Raw genomic sequence first — 19,671 nt, forward strand, 5'->3', positions numbered from 1 at the left:
ATATTTTATCCTTATTAAATGATATGTAATTGATGATATGATACTTTATTAATTTGTTACGACATCATTTAATGAAATTTTACTTATCTTATATACTAAAAATTAAATATAAGATATCATCTCCGATATTTATTTTTGAACTGTCATGAATAGATTTTCTTAAATGTAAAAAAGCAATTGAATATAATTAAAGATACATTATAGATTTTTGTAAGAAGCAAAATGAAATGCTATTAATATAGAGATGGAGTGGAGTACAAGATGGAGTGGAGTACAAAGACGATATATTATAACTCATTCATTGCATAGATTTATTTGAATATAAAAAAATATAGTTTGGATACATTGTATTTATCTTTCTATTTTATGGCTATCATTGTCTTTTTCACTCTATTTTTCTTGCACTAAACAAATGATAACCGGGGTTAGTTGCGACTGTATTCATTTACAAGCGTAAGGTGATGGGGTAAGAGAGGAGGGTGGACAATAAGTTCGATCTTTCTTTTCTCATACCACCATATAATTAATTATGTTGAGAATACCATAGTTAGAGAGAGAACTGTCAGGAAATTTGAGTAAAAGTAAAAAAAAATGATAGAAAATTAGAAGAAAATATTTACACCAAGCAAAAAAAATAAAGACATTTTCACAGTAAATGTCATGACTATGAGAGAAAATCGAGAGAATGCAACAAATTAGCAATATGTTGTCTGAACAAACTAAGAAACGAATCCGTAAAGCTAAACTATACAGCTCTTTGATTTACCATTTACTCTATCCAGATTTATTACTATGATAACTATTAGACATTCACTATATAAGGTAGTTTGTTACTAAGGTCATAAAAAAAATGATCAAATGTGTAGTTATGTGTGCAAACAAGTTTTTACCTACGTAGAGGAATGCACATATACAAACGGTATACGGGTCCGTTTGGATGCAGGCCAAAAGATCTTTTACCATCTTATCTACTAGAAAAAAATCTTTTACCATCTTATCTACTAGAAAAACATTTTTTATTTTTTTTAAGAGTGTTTGGTTATTAAATTTTTTTAGCTTTTATAAAAGTATAAGCTTTCAGCAGATCTTTTTTTGAAGCTCAGATTTCCAGTTTGTGAAATTTTCTTTTCGGAAATCTGTTCCCTAAATAATGCTTGGACAATTATGTCCTCAAAAAATTTCAAAATGACAAAGCATGCTCTCCTCATTTTCTAAACCCTCAAAATTTCTCTCTCTTCTTCCTCAAAATTTCTCTCTCGTGCTTCCAATCATCCTTCGTCATTCTTTCCGATCATCCTTCGTCATCTCTTCTTCTTCCTTTGTTAGCATCACAGGTTAACCAATTCTTCATTAATTTCTTTTTCTTCTCATTAAATTTTGAATTATTATGGATTAGGGTTATGCTTTTGTTTGTTTCATTAAGCTTGTGAGATGTCTCTCAATCAAGTTCTTGTGAAAAGAAAGAAAGCAGAATGGTGTGATAAAAATATTGAGATTATGTTGAATATGTGCATAGAAGAGGTGAATGCTAGAAATAAACCTCACAACCACTTCAGTAAGCTTGGTTGGGCAAATATTGCAGAAAAGTTCAATAAGGCAACAAATTTGAGATATGAATATAAACAATTTAGAAATAGGTGGGATTCTTTGAAAAAGGAATGACAATTATGGGCTAAGCTTATTGGAAAGGACACGGGTCTTGGCTGGGATGGGGAGAAGAAAGCCATTGCTGCTAGTGATGAATGGTGGGAAGCCAAAATTCAGGTATGTATTATTCAACGAAAATAGAGTTTTTGTGGGGGTCAGTCTTTTGTTCTTTTGTTTTTTATGTGTGATTCTGTTTCAATGAAAGAAGGATTAATAGTTTATCTTGGAATTCTGATAAAAAAAAATAGATAATCATGAAATTGAACAATGTGTTTTAATTACAAAGATTCTTGATTTATGAAAAAAAATTAATTCTTGATTTTAGAACAAAACAATTATGCACATTTAGTTTATGTAACACACATTTTTTCACACAATTTAATATCAGAAAGGTTTAATCATATGCTTACCTGCTGGAGAGATGCTTGAATCCATGTCCATGACGTTCTTTTTTAAACCCTGGACGTTAAAATTATTGAATTATGTTTGAAATTATTCTTCGTCTAAATCATATCCATACAGAAAAAAGAAAGAAAAAAAAATTAGGTGTGTATACCTAAGAAAACTTTACATGCTCTCCATTCTCCTTCTCAGGCTTTGATGGTTGTCTTAGTCATTATGATACTTCTAGTTCAAAAGAAATGCAAGTCGATCTCCCCATAGTCTTGGATATATAAAAGATACAAAGCTAGCATAAGGTTTATAATTATCTTATCTATTTCTATTTTCAATTGATTAATATATTTATTAATAATTAGAAAATGTTTTTTTTTACATATTTCATGCTTTTAATTAAGAATTTTAAGAAACAGTGATAATATCTTTTGTTATTTTCTTTAAAATATGAAATAAAGTTATAATAATGAGAATTTTTTATAGTTATTCAAAAATCAACTAAAATAAAAAAAAGAAGACACACTAAACGCATGGCCTAATGTTTTCAAGATAGAGGGAGCAAAAATAATTTATTTTACAGGAGCTTAAAAAAAGAATTAATAATGACAACAAAAATTATTAATTTTTTATTTTTTTTAGATAAAAAAATAAAAACGAATTTAAGAACATGACACATTTTTTTGTTATTTTTTATATATATTTGACAACATTAGCCTCTTATCTAATTTGAAGTTACAAACTATGGGTATTATATATTATATTATGTATTTCCTTCAAAAAAGAATATTACATTATTATGTATGAGAATTGAGACCCACGATGAGCATATACAACAATATATGTGTGTGTGTGTTGAAATTCAAGTCATATTTATTTAAATTTGATTTTTTTAAAATTATTATTTTATATCATAATTCATCCAAATATTTAACATGGTTAAAACAGTATTATCAAATATTTAAAAATAATAAAATTGATTCATTTAATATCATCAACATAATATTTTAAAATTGACTAATATAAATTAAAAAACTGAGATTTACTATAATAATTTGAATCACGCTATTTCCTATAATGTGATCATTAATATCATAAACATAAATAAAAAAAGGTAAAACAAATAACAATGTACTTAAAAGTAATATTTTAATAAGTTCGAAGTTTCAATCCTTACAACTAGAAAAATGCTATTTAGCAACCGAAATCAGCGACCAAAAAATTTTGGTGTCCGGCAGCGACCGAAAGTATCGACCACACTGTTATTGGTGTAATTCGCGACTGAATTTGCGACCAAAATATTTTAAAATATAACATATAAGATTAAATTCTATTTTTACATAAATTAGAATATGTATATTTATATAATTTTTTTTATTTTATATATTATATTTATCTTTTAAAATAATGTTTCTGATTTAGTGACAACATTTTTTATCTATATTAAAAAATTCATGTTATTTATTGTAATATAGATAAAAAATACTGTCAGTAAATTACATAAATAAATATTTTAAAAATAGAAAATATTCTCAATTTATTTAAGTATATTTATTTACTATATAAATTAATTTCAGTTCTCACAATTGAATTAAATAACATATATATAATGCCTACCAACATTGCTTGTTTTAGCATTGCTGTGAATTTTTATCAAACATTTCTTCTCCTCCAAGGCCCCAACGCTTTCTTTTCTTCTCTCTCGATGCTCCCAGTTCCACTTTCATGGCAAAGCTTTTTATTCCATCAAAATCACTTTGATTTTCACATGAAATTATAAAACAATGTTCACATATCCATTTGCTTCTCATTGATAGTTCCTAATCCTCAAATCAACTGTATTTTAATTTTCTCTCCTTTTTATTCTTTTTTTCTTTTCTGTCAAGTTGTTGTGATCCATATAGGTTCTAGGAAGTAAGTTTTAAGATTCCTTGTATTTTGATACTTTAAAGAGTGAATTTTTAAGCTCCTAGAATCTCCATTTGGGTGCAGGAATAATCTTCATCCATCCTTTCTTCATGTATTTCTCTCTAAGGAGAAGACAAGAGTTCGAATCATTTTCGGTTTTGAAGAGTAAAGATAGGTGGGAAAAGGTGAGGATTTTCCTAATCCTATAATTTTCAATTTGCATGCGAATTTGATTCTTAGAGCACTAAGTCTCTCTTTGTCTAATTGGTTGCCGTTGTTAGTCTAATACATATTTAGAACCTGTTTTTGATTTGTATTGAGCCCCATGCCCCAATTTTGTTCTGTAAATATGGATTTATGAACAGCCATGGTAATTGCCTTGGTGTTAAAACAAAGTTGGCCAAGGACTAGTGTCTTAAAGCTTATTAAAATTTATATAATTTATTTTCTTGAATTTCTTGCTGTTGGTGAATTTATAAAATTAAGAGCTTTTCATGCAGGGATTTCCCATATGTCTAATGCATGATATATGATTTTAAGTGACAATATTGTTGTTGCTCTAAGTTCCAAGTAGAATAGGAGCCTTGCAAGATTGACCAGCCAAGTATTGAGAAGCCTTGCAAGCCTTTAGGAGGATGCATTAAAGTGGTATAAGTCAACATCGAAATTGTAGTTGATAGTGATTGTTAGCAATATGCTCGAAACCCATACAAGCAAGCCCAAGAGGAATACGGTGTGAAAACAAATCATATATTAGGCATGAAAATATAAAAAGCAGTCTCCTTTTGCTCGACTATATATGTGTGTGTGATGAAAATTTAAATAATTTCAGAAAATATACTTTGATATTTTGTTAATTTTATTAGGTGCAGAACTTATAAATTCATTTAATTACCTTATAATCTACTTCAAACAAAATGAAATTTGTTTAGTACACAAACTTATTTTAGTTGTTTATAGTTTATTTTCAAGTTAATTGAAGTAGCAGTTAACTTAAATATAAGTTAGTAGCATTTTTTTCTTCTCAAATTTTATTTTCTCTAATTTATTCAAAAATATTTTTTATCCTTTATTGAATTTAAAAACCCTTTTACATATTTTCATATTGCTAATTTATTATGGGAAACTATATACTAGATGACATGTTTATTTTCTTTTTTATTATGAAACTTTAAATACTGCTTTTTATATTTTGTTTTGTAAAACAATTTATTTTAATGAATTATTGCATTGTTAATTTTTTATTTATATGTAAATATTTGGTCCTTAAAAAAAGTTAATAAGCAAATCAAGCTTATATGGAAAAAAAATTTCTTTGTTGTTTACAAATAATATTCTTAAATAAAGTATTTAAATGTTCAAAAATAATTTTAAACAATATAAGTTTTAATTTAATTATAATACATAAAAAATGAAAAAATTATTTAAAATCATATTAGTTGATGAAAATACTTAAATATGTAGGTACATAATTCCTTCTTTAAGATAAATAAATAATTAGTTCCACCATATCATGAATTTTTTTTAGTCTCATAGCATTATATCTGGTAAACTATACTCGATAACATTTTTTGCCCACTAAGATATAAATTCTTTTGTATTGCTTGAATACGTGCCATCCTGTTATATATGATTATCTTCGCATGTTATCATATCTCCAACTCTATAACTTTTAGGCATAAGCAAGAAGTTATGTTCTTTCTTCGTGTTTTAAAATATTTTAGAATTATGTTGATATATTATTGTTTTAAAATATTGTGTGCGCTCTGGAATTAATTTTACATGCAAGCTGAAGTTTTGCATTGTTGCACTAATTAGTTTGATACCTTGCTCCTTTTCTTAGGTATATGCTATTTTGGCTTGTTATTTTGAGTGCAAAATTTGCGTTTGCTTACTTTCTTCAGGTTAGTGATACATAGTCCTGGGATTAGTAGATATACATTTGGAATTATACATAATTTGTTTGTGTGTGTATGAAGGTACATATACTGGTGAGCATATATGCATGTATGATTTATTGTCTTATTTGTGTAGTTTGTAGATCAGGCCTCTAGTGGACCCAACAATGGCTATTATAAAAGAGGATAATATAAATTATGTTTGTCAAATTCTTTTTTAAGAGTCACTGGATTTGTCAAATTATAAAAGAGGATAATATAAATTTGCTAGTAGAAAGGATTTGAATCCACAATCGCGCCCTTACCTTGTCCCTTCAACCACCAAGCAGACCTATCTATTGGATTTTTATATCTTGACATAGATCTAAAAGAGAAAAAATTGAACGGGCCTAGCTGATTATTTTAGGGTGTGTTTGGAAATCTTTTTTTATCCATGTCAAATGGATGTTTTACACTTCCAATGCTTAAACATAGAAACAAGGTTAATGTTGGATTGGTGATGAATAATATCCAAACACATTTGTCTTTCATAAAGAAATGTGTTTGCAATTTGTGCTGACAGAAGTAAGAGTATAAATCTTATGTTTACCTATTGAATTGCTAGTTATGATCTTTCACTTTTAACATCGGTTATTTATGACATTCTACATCGGTTTTAAAATCGATGTTGAATGTATTATTGTTAACATCGGTTTTTAAAAACCGATGCTAACATAAAAATGCTAACGTCAGTTTTCTAAATAACCAATGTTATATATAAAGCACTACAGCAAAATAAGTGTATACATGATGAACGTTGACATCGGTTTTGATATAAAACCAATGTTAACTAATAGATTAACATTGATTTTCTAGAAAAACCGATGTTAACTAATAGATTAACATCGGTTTTTTATGTATAACCGATGCGAACGTCCATCATCTATACACTTATTTTGCTGTAGTTAGCTATATATAACATCTGTTATTTATAAATAACCAATGTTAACGTTTGTATATTAGCATCGGTTATGTATAAATAACCGATGTTATTAGAAATAACCAACATCAGTTTATTGAAAAACCGATGTTAAGGTGTATGTTGACATCGGTTTTTCTAAATAACTAATGTTGTTTACTATATTAACATTGGTTTTTATTAATAACCGATGTTGTTTTCATGTTTTTTTTTGTATAAGCTTTATGTTTTTACAATAAACCCAAAATTGTACCTGTAAAATGCAATTTCAGACCCAATTCACAACAAATAAACATTTTATTATGCTTTCAAGCAATTTTAATCACAATAAACAATGAATAATTGATTTATTATTAAAAACTATCAACAAATTAATTCAATGTTCAAATAACATAGGAAATGGAAAAAATATTAAACCAAAGTAAATTAAGCTAAACTTAATGTCCCTAAATCCTAGCTCTGAGCTTTAACTCGGAGATAATATGGTGCCCACTGGATCCGAAGTACCTTTAATCTCTCTGGCTCCAATGGTCTAGGATCGTTAAAATAATGCATGATGAAATAAATGATAAGTTAATAGTAATACAAATTATAAAAAAAAAAATCGAATTTGTTTGAAATAAACGTACCGCTTTCCAATTATTCCTAAAACTTCCTAATATGATGGTGGACATCCAATGCATGACATAATAGCCGCACTCAGTGCTTCCTTTTAGATATTAATTAAATAATTAGTGTACCCACACATAAGAAGTATATATAAGTGGAAGTTTTATGTAAATGACGTACCTTGACGACATCCACCTAGCAGCAGTCTTTGATTTAGGCTGTGGAGCATCATCAAGACCTTTTAAGGCACTGTTCCAGACGAGTAACAATTGATGTTGTTGAGGTATTTCAATGCAAATGTATTGAAAAGAACACTGACCTGTTAATTATCCCCTTAAGGTAGTTGTATGGCCTGTTATGCAATGAACAAAACCAAACAACTAGGTATTCCTTGGGCAGGATGACCACCATCTGCCAGTGTCCCCTGTAGTGGAGACAAATATGGGTTAGTATATTAGTAAACATTAATTAAATTCAGTTATTTTGTGTGACTTACCCATTCAAGTAGGCTCCAAGGTAAACATTGTGTTTTGAACTCTGCATCTAACTCTTTATGTATCTTCCAGCCTCAAACTGCGATTGCCCAGACCTCTGAATGGACTGTGGCTCTAGGAATCCATACAGATCAGAATTCCCCGATCGTATACTTGTTTGAGTCAGATGCCTATTTATGTTAAGTCAAAGTTAAATATTTATGAATTGAAAGCAATAACTTAGGTAATTAAAAGTAATCTAAAATGACTTATAGAATCCACAATGTAACACTGATATGCTGAGACATTGACCACCGTGTACGATTTTGGAGAGCTCTTCATGCTTTATGTAGAGTGAGAAGTTTGGATTAAAGACCCCGAACACGGTGGCATCCCATGTAACCTGGTAAGGCCTCAACAAAAGCTCTGGGATGGTCAATGTCATCAGATAAAGCAGATCATCGACCTTCGGATCCGGGTTTTGAGGTGGTTTTTTCGGAGACACAATTGCCTGTTCATGAAACAAAGTTAAATGTCCTAATTTGAGTCACATTGAATGAATTAATTCAAAAAGAAGAAACATATAGTAAGAGTAAAGTACCTGCTATATATGATAAATGCTTGACCAGGTGTGTTAGCTAAGCAAGAAAGGTATGAATTGTCTGCCCCACTAAGGAAACCTCATCAGTGGGTACAGGAACGGGAACATCTGGATCTTTAATCTCCTCCACACCCACCTTTGCTTCGATGTATAAGCCGCACCTGTCTGAGTCACCTGTCTCAGGATTGTTTCCTGAGGAATCAACACAACTCTCCTTTGTGCTTACTCGAGGACCTGAGGGACCAATCAGAGGCTCCAGAGGCAGTGCAAGTCCCTGAGATTGCATCTGGGACCGAAACTGGGACTGCATCTGGCCGAATGATGTCATAAGCTGTCGAGTCACTTTTTATGTGATCGACTCCTCTAGCTGGTCCCTGATTTGCTGGGTCAGCTGCTACAATTCTTCAGGAGGCAACGAGGAAGAGCTGTGGGACATCCGTGGAGCTGATCCAAAGTATTTCATGATGGTGACACCGGCTCCAGCAGCACGGACACGTCCAGGGTGCTCTGGACATCCAATAGCAGTAGTGAGAACATCCTAACGTCGATGGGGGATGAAGGATCCTTGTGACGCCTACTCCTCAAAGGAATCCTGCACAGAAAAGACACATTTGCACATGGCATTCACAAAATAAAGAAATATAATTCTAATGGTTAGTTGAAAATGACTTGCGATCTTTTCAACGATTTCCTTTGCAGCCTCAATCGTCATCTCCCTTGTTTTCTTGGTGCGGGCCATCTTCCACTTCACGTGGCGTCTGACGGGGGATGGAGGGTCGATGATGCCATCAACACTTCCTGATAGAGGTTGAGATATTCCAATGCTTGTAACCTATGAACAAAGAAGCTATCAGTAAAGCAATAATTATAGCCATGCTACATAGCCTAACTGCTTTTTTTTTTTTTTTCTAAATTATAGCCATACTACACATCCTAACCCACTATTAAAAAGTTGATGGGTTGACCTTCAAATAAGTTTAAAAGAAAGGGCAGTTAACCCACCATCCCACCATTGGCTTAGGTTGACCTGTTTTTCCATCTAGAAATCATGCATCATATATAAATGGAAAAGATGCTTCCCACAAACTAACTACCACTGTTCTTTTTGGCCAAGCAAAGACAAAAGCAAAAGTTAAAGCTAGTTTCATATGTTTTACCAACAAAATTCCACCCTGAATTCCAAACTCAACTTTTATTGTCTTTGTAATGTCATTCTATAAGAATTCAATCAGTTTTAAAAGGTTTGGAGAAAGATATTCTCATGGAAAGACAATACAAGTTGATCTGATAGCTTTAGATGCAACTATAAAGTAGTTTCATGAATAAGATGGAGCTACTAGTTCAAAAATTGAGAGTGCAAAAGATGGGGAAAGGTCAAAACCATTGAATATTTCTATTCTTTATTTCTATTAGTTTCAATACTATTACTTTAGTACAAATTTTCAAATAAAAATAATAGAGTTAATCTATTTTTAATAACTATGATACACATAAGAAGAAATGTCATCATCTTTAGCAAATTCTCTTCCAAAGAAATTTGCAACTACAAAAGATTTCCAACAAGTCAAACTGCCCCGCAACTAGCTTTAGATGCAACTCACTTGAATTCAACATTAATTCCCCCTCTCAAATGTGTATTACCACATTCAAATTATCAACAAGTCAAACAGCCCCACAATATGACTCCACAAACATGAACCAAAATCAAAGCCCAAACTAACCATTGCCCCCAAATATTCAAAGTGAAATAAACTCTAACAAGGACTTGCACAGACATGCAAGTCCTTGAATTTCACAGACTTCCACCCATATGTAGCTGTTTTTGAATTTCAATATCTTATTCCTAGCTTTTTTTCCTTCTCTTTGCGCCCAAGAGAACAAACAGAATTAAGAAAACTAATAGAATGAAATTGATTGAAAATCAGAATGATACAAAAAATGTATGATAAATGCATATAATGTAGGGACTTCATCATCATGATGCATAATATTAAAAGTAAAAAACACACAAAGGTATTTTCTACCTTACAAAGGTTATGGGCTGCTGGAAATCAATTTCTCATTTTTAGGAATATATGAGACCATTTGTGTTACGGGGATTAAATTTTGTTATCAGCTTCTAGAAACAAATCACAACTCAAAAGCCAACTACCCTCAAGCCAAATAATCACATCCACTGGCATACCTATCTCCCTCTCCTACCTAGCAAACACACAAAATCTCAACCACCCAAAAAAATAGAATTCTATATGAGTATGCTTTTTGTAGAATAAGTATAATACAAGCACTATTTGTTGGTCAATGGCGTGAGCCATTGAACAACAGAGAGAATCTTCTTTGCATTCGCACTGTCACAGTCACAAGAAATACACAAGCCTCAGGATTGAATTAGTCTTTGAAACTATGGATATACATTAACCCAATGAATATTATAGCGTATAATTTATCCATAGTCCTTCTCTCATTTATTAATTACTGCTTACATATCTTTATATCAGACCTTGAATGATCAAACATAACTCTGCCTAGTATCTTATCTATTACATCCCAAACCTAAAATTAGACGAGGAAGGGTGTGTTTGTTTTAGTATTAACAAGTCTCAAACGCTAGTTGAATCCAATGTCACAAGATTCTTGGATTGATCTAAGTATGCATCAAAACGTGTGCCGACTACAAACAAACACATATGAAAACTATCTTACGTGGCGACAATAGGTTGTTGCAACAATAAAGGGTTATCAGCTGCATAAGCTTATATCAAAAAATTGAGGCCAACAAGGTTATTGAATGAAGAACATGAACTAATTAGACAGCAAAAGTTAGAGTACCTAAACTGGGAGCAGCAAGACAAACAATTAGTGTCTTTGGCTTCAAGCATCAATGGCACCGAGTCTTCACACAAAATAATGGTTGGAAGATACTTGAAACTTAAGCTTTTAGACCAAAGCCAAAATCAAACAACTAAAACTGAAACTAAGTGTCTAATAGATAGGAGCAATGAATGACTATATTTTTTAAACATAATCATAGTAACACGAATGGGTAAGAAAAACTAACTGGTTTTGAAACAAAATTAACTATAATGAATAACCGATGTTAACCGTGCGATGTTAAATCTAAAAATTGTAGTAGTGTTTGAATGAATGTATTTAGGGTTACTTTTGACAATCTCCCTCCTCTGCTCGAACTTATTAGTTAAAGTTTTGATTTAGAGGATATAATGTGAAACAAATCCTTTTCCTAGCAACTGATAAAACAAACAAAGCCATTTCCTAGCTTATTATAGGTGGTAGGTCAAACGAAGGCTTGTATAAACCACTTGTGTGTGGTTTATTGTGGATACACTTATAGACCCTCAGATTCATCTCACCCACAGCCATATGGTGCACCTTTACTGCATTTTTTTTCTTCTTTTACCCACTTCCTCCTTTTCTGTTTTTTTGTCATGCACCAGAAAAAAAAAACTTGCTGCTCTCTTATGTTGGGGTGATTTCCAGTGAAGGCGACCCTCCCCCGCAGCATTTTTATTTATTTTTACATTTTTTAATTTGGGTTCTTCTATTGTTCTTTTTAACATGAGCAAGGGCTGTGATGACTGAGAACATTCCTCGATTCTGATAAGGACCAAAGCAAGTTGTTTGGTCTGTGATGACAATGTTTGTGCATGTCTGAGCCTCTAACATCTCCTTTCAACTTATGTTTCACTGTTAGAACTTAGAACTCATTGCACATCTTTGCTATAAACGATTTAAGTTCATTTATTTCTTGAATGTCTTTTTTCCTGATATGCATTATAAGCTGATTGATACAATGCAACCCTTCTACAAGGAGAAGACAATTGAAAAACAAATTAAAAAAATGTATGACAAGAAGTCCTTAAAGTTTGGTGTGAAGTGGCAGGGTTGTTAATATAGCATGTTTCTGTTATGCAGTCTCATAGTGTGTTTGGATTAGCTTTATTTACATTCAATATAAGTTTTTCAGCAATTACAAACTCTTTCTTGAGCAGTTTTAAAATGACATCTTCAGGTGTTTGAAAATATTATATACTTATCTCTTGTAATTTGAAATATTATATCATCACAAGTTGCTGAAAAAATCAAAAATCTACTAAATGAAAAAAATTATATTTACAGCGGGTAATTATTAAACAAGTTAAAATCTAATAAATGAAAAAATCTATTAAATCTTAATCTTAAAAATTATATTTACGGCGGGTAATTATTAAACAGGTTAAAATCTAATAAATAAAAATAATGGCATATTTTCTTTGAACAATCGAGTTGTTTTTTAATTTATTTTAAATTTAAAATTTAATTGTTAAACTAGACCAAAACATTTAAAAAACATTTTAGAATGTAAAATTAGCGATCGAATTAGCAACCGAAATTATTATTTTTTAAAACTTTATTATTTAGTAGCGACGACCTTTATTTTAATTTATTTTACAATTAAAATTTAATTTTTTATTAGCGACCAAATTAATAACCAAATCTTATTTTAATTTATTTTATTTAAAATTTAATTACTTCTTAGCGACCAAATTAGCTACCCCAAACCTCAGTTGCTGATTTGGTCCCAAGCAAAATAGCAACCAAATATCTAGCTACCAAATTTTGTGTGCTTGTGACTCAGTAGTTCGGTGGTGAAATAGCAACCGAATGGAAATTCGGTCTCTGAGGGTTTAGAGACTAGAGTTTTTGCGACGTACATTATTTGGTCGCTATTCGGTGGCTAAGAGATTTAGCGACCGAATTTGGATTAGCGACTGAATCAGTCGATCACTAAAGCATGCCTTTTTTGTAGTGCCTTGGAGTTCCAATATTAATGGTATTTAAAGTTAAATCAAACAATTATAAAAATTTTGATCGGTTTGATTTTAACTGGATCTATAAATTTAAACCTATGACCCAACCCATAAGATTTTAATCGATTTGTTCGATTTTGACCCACATAAATAAATGACTCAATAAAAAATCAAACCAAATACATAAATGACTTAATCAATACTGTTCCAATCGGATTTGATTAATTTGAATTCCGAGTGACCCCTAACCATACACACCCCTACTTAACATCTCTACATAGGCAGATGAATAAATATGTTTCTGAGATCGTTTTTTTTAATAGCCTACAATGCACACAACTTAATGCTCAACTCAAATAATTATATTATTAATAAAATCTTTTTCTTATTGAAAAAATATAATATTATTGCATTTCGTAGTTGATGGCAATTGCTCCCCTTTAAGTAGTGTTTTCAAAGCATCACATTCCTAGGGTAATATTTTTTTTAATACATTCATAATTAAATTAATAACTCTATCAATTATAATTAATTAATAAATTAAAAATTCTCTTGCCACGTTGCTAATTATTTTGGTCAACGTTTACATCTTGACGGTCAACAGAAGTTATTTAACATCTCGACCAAAATTGTCCATCTTTCAAATCAAGGATCAAAATTTCAATTTAAACTACGTATAATTTAGGAACGACTATTTAATTAACTAAATATTAGAAGATGACTAAATAAAATTAAAAGTTTAATGTTCATGTATTGATAGTGTCGTATAGATTTATACTGTCATTCAATCATACATCATTTATGAATTAAATTAGGATAAATATTTTAAAAGTTAACAAATTTATCATACATGATAGATTAAGATTGAATACAACTTTTTACACTAAGAGTGTATTATCTTTTTTCTCTAAAAATCAATACCCGAGATTGAATCTTGAGTATACAACTACATTAATATTTAGCAGGAGGATTCTGTCAAAACAAATATTTAGTGAGTTTTACTATTCATAATAATATTTTACCCCACTCAAGCATGATTGTCTTTGGTAAAAGGATATATGTGGTCTATAAATAATAATTTTGATGATAAATACATTTGATTGAAAATTAATTGATCCATATATTGAATATTTGGTTTTCTTAAGTTAATTCATTTGTATATGTTAGTGGTGCTGGACTACTTGATTCAATAAATATATTTGATTGCAAATTAATTGACCAATATATTGAATATTTTCTATTCGAGCGAATCTTTTCTAATAATTTTTTTGTTACGATATTTTCTAAGAATTTACCAATTAATTAATTTAAATACTTTGAAAGAATGATTCATAGTTAATCTTGAAATTGAACAAGGTATTTTAATTACAAAGATTCTTGATATATGAAAGAAAAAAGAAAGATCAATTCTTGATTTTAGAACACAATTACGCACATATAGTTTATGTAAGACACGATTGTTTCTTCTCATACAATTTAATATTAGAAAGCTTTTGCATATGTTTACCTGTTGGAGAGATGCTTGAAGCCATTCATGTCCACGAAGTTCTTTGTCTGACCCTGGAAATTAAGAATATTGAATTATGCTTGCAATCTTGTCAAAATCATTCTCCATAGAAAAAAGAACGAAAAAATAAAATTAGAATGAGTCTATGTTGTATACCTGATTCAATCTCAGCCGTTAAGTCTTGAAAGCCACGTGTTTGGTAGCGATTCACGTGTTTGGTTTTTGTCAGCACTTTCGTGCCTAAACTTCTTCCCAAAGCCACCACCTTCTCTTTTCTCCGCACTCACCACTTTCCACAGAAACCAACTTGCACTCAAATCGTCGCTTGCCGTAAGTAATCTTGCCTTTGGTTTTTTTCGTTCGTTCTTATTCTTTTGTGTTTGATGGTTTGGTTTGTCGTTTAATGGCTTTTGTGTGTGCTGTATAGGTGTGAAGTGACGGTGAAATTCTCAGCCAAGTAGTGTCTTCTCAGGTACGGTGTCGCATTGTATGTGCTGAATTTGCTTTGGTGGTTTTTCCCAGTCAAGTGTGAAAAAATTGTGGATTTAAGTGAAATTGATGCTGAATTAGTCCTATTACCTGTTTTGAGTGGTGAATATTAATTGATGATTCATTTGTGAGAGATTGGATTGGTTAAATGAAGAAAATATTTCAAGTTTGCAGTTTCCTGAATAGAGGTTTTGAAAGAGATGGAAACAATTACTTTTACAAAAAACTAAATAAATTGAAACAAACTTGAGTTTAAAAGTTGCAATTAGTATGATATATTTTTTTAGTTCTTGTTTCCTCAACACCAATTTTATGTGTGCACGTGTGAGCTTTTGCCTTTATTAAGAAGTTAATTCAAATACCTGAACCTTTATTATTTCATTTGGTATTAGAAAGGTTGGTCATGCTTACTGCCTGTATTTGAAAATTTTGCTCTAGAGCATTTTTGGGAGACTTTCTTTGAATGTGTAATGCTATATGCATATCCCAGGCCAGAAAAAGAACATAGAAGGGGCATTCTTGCGAAGCATAATAAGATATAATAATGTGACAGAAAAACAAAAACCAAGTAAGCAAATTGCAGAGGTAATTTTCTTTGTTGTTTGGTTAAAATGATTTTGATGCTTCTCAAAAGTTTTATTGATCATTTTGAGATGTGTGGGAAGAGAGTGTCAATCTGTTGTGAATTGTGATTACACTTTCTGTGTAATGATTAATCACTAATGATCTGAGTCACGTATTTTTTATTAAGCACCTGATGATTTCATTGAATGTGAAAATGCTTATGTTCTATTGGATGCCTTTAGAAATATTGTTGTTTTCACTTGTTTCTTGATGAACTCAATAATGTTAAATGTTTGATCACTTTTGTATTGGAATTCAAAACTATAACATTTAATCTTATAAAATCTTTACAATGGGTGTAATGCATAAAAATGATCTTCCAAACATTTGATGTTATCTTTTACTGTTGTACATGTGCTCATCAGGAAAGAATATCACCTTATATCTTTTTGTTATAGGTTAATTGAGAAAGATTTGCAGTTTCCATTCATGGCCCAACTTATTTCAGGTATCATTCCTATTTTTGGGTTTTAGTTTTGTTAGTCAAGAAGTGGACCAGGCGTGCAACTGATTAAGCCCATTAAGGGTGTGCTTATGTCAGCAAACCAACAACTGCCTATAAATAGGAATAACTGTAAAGTGTAATCAGTTTAGGGGACTTTTGGAAACTGAGAAAGCGGTGTAAGGACGAGGGAGGAGAGGGGAAGAGAGGTACATTTCTCACGTACACGTACACAAACTCATTCTATTTTAATTGTTTCGTTCTTTTCTTCTTTGCATATGATTTAGATGAAGATTGCAAGATTGTTTCCAGGATTAGGCAAAGATCGTCGTGGACATGGATGGATTCAAGCATCTCGATCTCCAGCAGGTATACACATATTATAAAACTTTCTAATATTAAATTGTGTGAAAATAACCAACGTGGGTGTTACACTAATTAATTATGCGTTTATTCTAAATCAAGAACCTTAATTTCTTTCATAGAACAAGAATGTTTGTAACTAAATTACGTTCCAAGATTATGAATCCCCTTCTTTCAATTTCACCGATTAATTAATTTTGTAAATTCTTGGAAAAAGATTTGCACTAATTGCTAATGGATCTCTGGGTTGAATTTCTATATGATTAATTTGGGTTTGTGTTGTTATAATTGCAGTGTGAGAAATTTAAGGAATTTGGAGCACCTGAGTTTCATCATGACTGCGCGAAGGAACTCGAAATTCATAGTGAGTTCAAAGTCTGCTAGGTGGCCCTATTCATAACACGTGTGAAAGGTAAGTGTGCAAATAGACCCACATTAAGGTGCAATTAATTAAGTAAGGTGATGCATTCTTGCATGCAAAACTGCTCCTTTTGGACCCACTTTGGCCATCCTCATAACCCTAGCGAAATCTACCCTCGTAGGACCATGATTCTACTATGAATTTCGTGTTCCATCCTGCAGCCATGGCTGATAGCAACTCTGGTACCCCCAATTCCTTTAATTTCTCACACTGCAAAAACAACAATCAAAGGCCAAGAATATCAATTCATCATATTGAAATTCAACCGGAAGATATATCCATCCATTTGGTATGTGTTTAATTATTACAGAATCTTTAAGTTTATAAAATATCAATTACTTTGTTGCATGCATAACCAAATTTACATATAACTGTAAAGTGTAATCAGTTTAGGGGACTTTTGGAAACTGAGAAAGCGGTGTAAGGACGAGGGAGGAGAGGGGAAGAGAGGTACATTTCTCACGTACACACAAACTCATTCTATTTTAATTGTTTCGTTCTTTTCTTCTTTGCATATGATTTAGATGAAGATTGCAAGATTGTTTCCAGGATTAGGCAAAGATCGTCGTGGACATGGATGGATTCAAGCATCTCGATCTCCAGCAGGTATACACATATTATAAAACCTTTCTAATATTAAATTGTGTGAAAATAACCAACGTGGGTGTTACACTAATTAATTATGCGTTTATTCTAAATCAAGAACCTTAATTTCTTTCATAGAACAAGAATGTTTGTAACTAAATTACGTTCCAAGATTATGAATCCCCTTCTTTCAATTTCACCGATTAATTAATTTTGTAAATTCTTGGAAAAAGATTTGCACTAATTGCTAATGGATCTCTGGGTTGAATTTCTATATGATTAATTTGGGTTTGTGTTGTTATAATTGCAGTGTGAGAAATTTAAGGAATTTGGAGCACCTGAGTTTCATCATGACTGCGCGAAGGAACTCGAAATTCATAGTGAGTTCAAAGTCTGCTAGGTGGCCCTATTCATAACACGTGTGAAAGGTAAGTGTGCAAATAGACCCACATTAAGGTGCAATTAATTAAGTAAGGTGATGCATTCTTGCATGCAAAACTGCTCCTTTTGGACCCACTTTGGCCATCCTCATAACCCTAGCGAAATCTACCCTCGTAGGACCATGATTCTACTATGAATTTCGTGTTCCATCCTGCAGCCATGGCTGATAGCAACTCTGGTACCCCCAATTCCTTTAATTTCTCACACTGCAAAAACAACAATCAAAGGCCAAGAATATCAATTCATCATATTGAAATTCAACCGGAAGATATATCCATCCATTTGGTATGTGTTTAATTATTACAGAATCTTTAAGTTTATAAAATATCAATTACTTTGTTGCATGCATAACCAAATTTACATACATCATATACAACCAAAGTTGTAACTGTGCCAAACAAATTACGTATATGCAAATCAAGAGGGACAGAAAGGGATAAAGAACAAGAAAAGAAAATGAAGCAGCTAAAGAAAGAAAGTTATACATTATTATGTGATTGATGCTTCTCTTGAATTAAAGGGTCCTTACTGATTTAACAGTGTCGATGTATGCTTTCAATGCTGATTCTGGACACCAAACGAGCTTCATGGTGTGTGACCGTGTGTGAGTGAGTCTTTCTTTTTGTTTCTTTCTCTCTAGCTGTGAACAGTTATATATCTTCACTTTCTGAGTTTTTTTGGATATCGTGTGAGGGGGTGATTAATAGAGATAGTGAGGGGACACTTTGATGTACCGGGTAGAGTTAGGAAAATATATATATATATATATATATAAGGCAGCTTGATTTCTTAGTTTTTTTCTTCTCAATATGCAACTTAAAAAAAAATTAGTTGTGTTTATTAGTTGTGGCCCATAAGGAAATATTTATCGAGGAACAAGAAAGGAGCTTCCGTATAAACTTGATCATGCAAAGAAAAGGGTATGCTACTTCTCTACTCCATATCTATGCCTATAAGTTAGAACTTGAATTGATTTGAGAGTGGAAATTCTTGTAGGTGACATTTTCCACAGTCATGGTGCTAGAAGACTGACATAAAAGGATTACATTCTTTTTTTATCTAGATTGTAAGAGACACTTGATTGTCACATCTAAATTTTGGTATGCGGAATAAATTCAAATAAAAATAATTTTAATTTTAAAAAATATTACATTCAATATTAAATAATGTTCATATATTTCTCTGGGGAATAATGTATTACTAATCACATTAATTGTTTTCCTTTATTATTTTTTTAAAGTTGTAGTGGTTTAATGATTTAGGAAGTTATTAAATAATTTTAGTTATAAAAATAATTAAATTCATTTGTTCGAATTATCATTCATTAGAATGATATATTGAGGTAAATAATGTAATGGTGGCCTTTTTAAATTATGTTTGTTCAAACCAGCTACTCTCTCTATTAACCTTCCTTTAATATACAAAAAAAAACTAGACATCGTGCCTTCGTTTCTCCCTCACAGAATGTAACTTAAGAAGCTAACATTATATGAAAAATATGTGT

The 19,671-nt window shown here is 31.2% G+C and overlaps 2 long non-coding RNA genes and 1 other non-coding gene across 3 annotated transcripts; all 3 read left to right on the forward strand.

The window, feature by feature from the left end:
- The first annotated feature begins 12,071 nt into the window (after positions 1-12,071).
- Positions 12,072-12,165, forward strand: LOC121174684 (small nucleolar RNA snoR126). Its single transcript, XR_005890958.1, has one exon. It is a non-coding gene; the product is annotated as a small nucleolar RNA snoR126 (small nucleolar RNA).
- Positions 12,166-16,638: 4,473 nt separating this feature from the next.
- LOC121174664 (uncharacterized) lies at positions 16,639-17,491 on the forward strand. The gene is made up of 2 exons (XR_005890927.1): positions 16,639-16,726; positions 17,015-17,491. It is a non-coding gene; the product is annotated as an uncharacterized lncRNA (long non-coding RNA).
- Positions 17,492-17,659: 168 nt separating this feature from the next.
- Positions 17,660-18,937, forward strand: LOC121174665 (uncharacterized). The gene is made up of 3 exons (XR_005890928.1): positions 17,660-17,747; positions 18,037-18,452; positions 18,708-18,937. It is a non-coding gene; the product is annotated as an uncharacterized lncRNA (long non-coding RNA).
- Positions 18,938-19,671: the final 734 nt, after the last annotated feature.

This window comes from Glycine max, chromosome 3 (genome assembly GCF_000004515.6).
Source record: "Glycine max cultivar Williams 82 chromosome 3, Glycine_max_v4.0, whole genome shotgun sequence".
Taxonomy (NCBI): domain Eukaryota; kingdom Viridiplantae; phylum Streptophyta; class Magnoliopsida; order Fabales; family Fabaceae; genus Glycine; species Glycine max.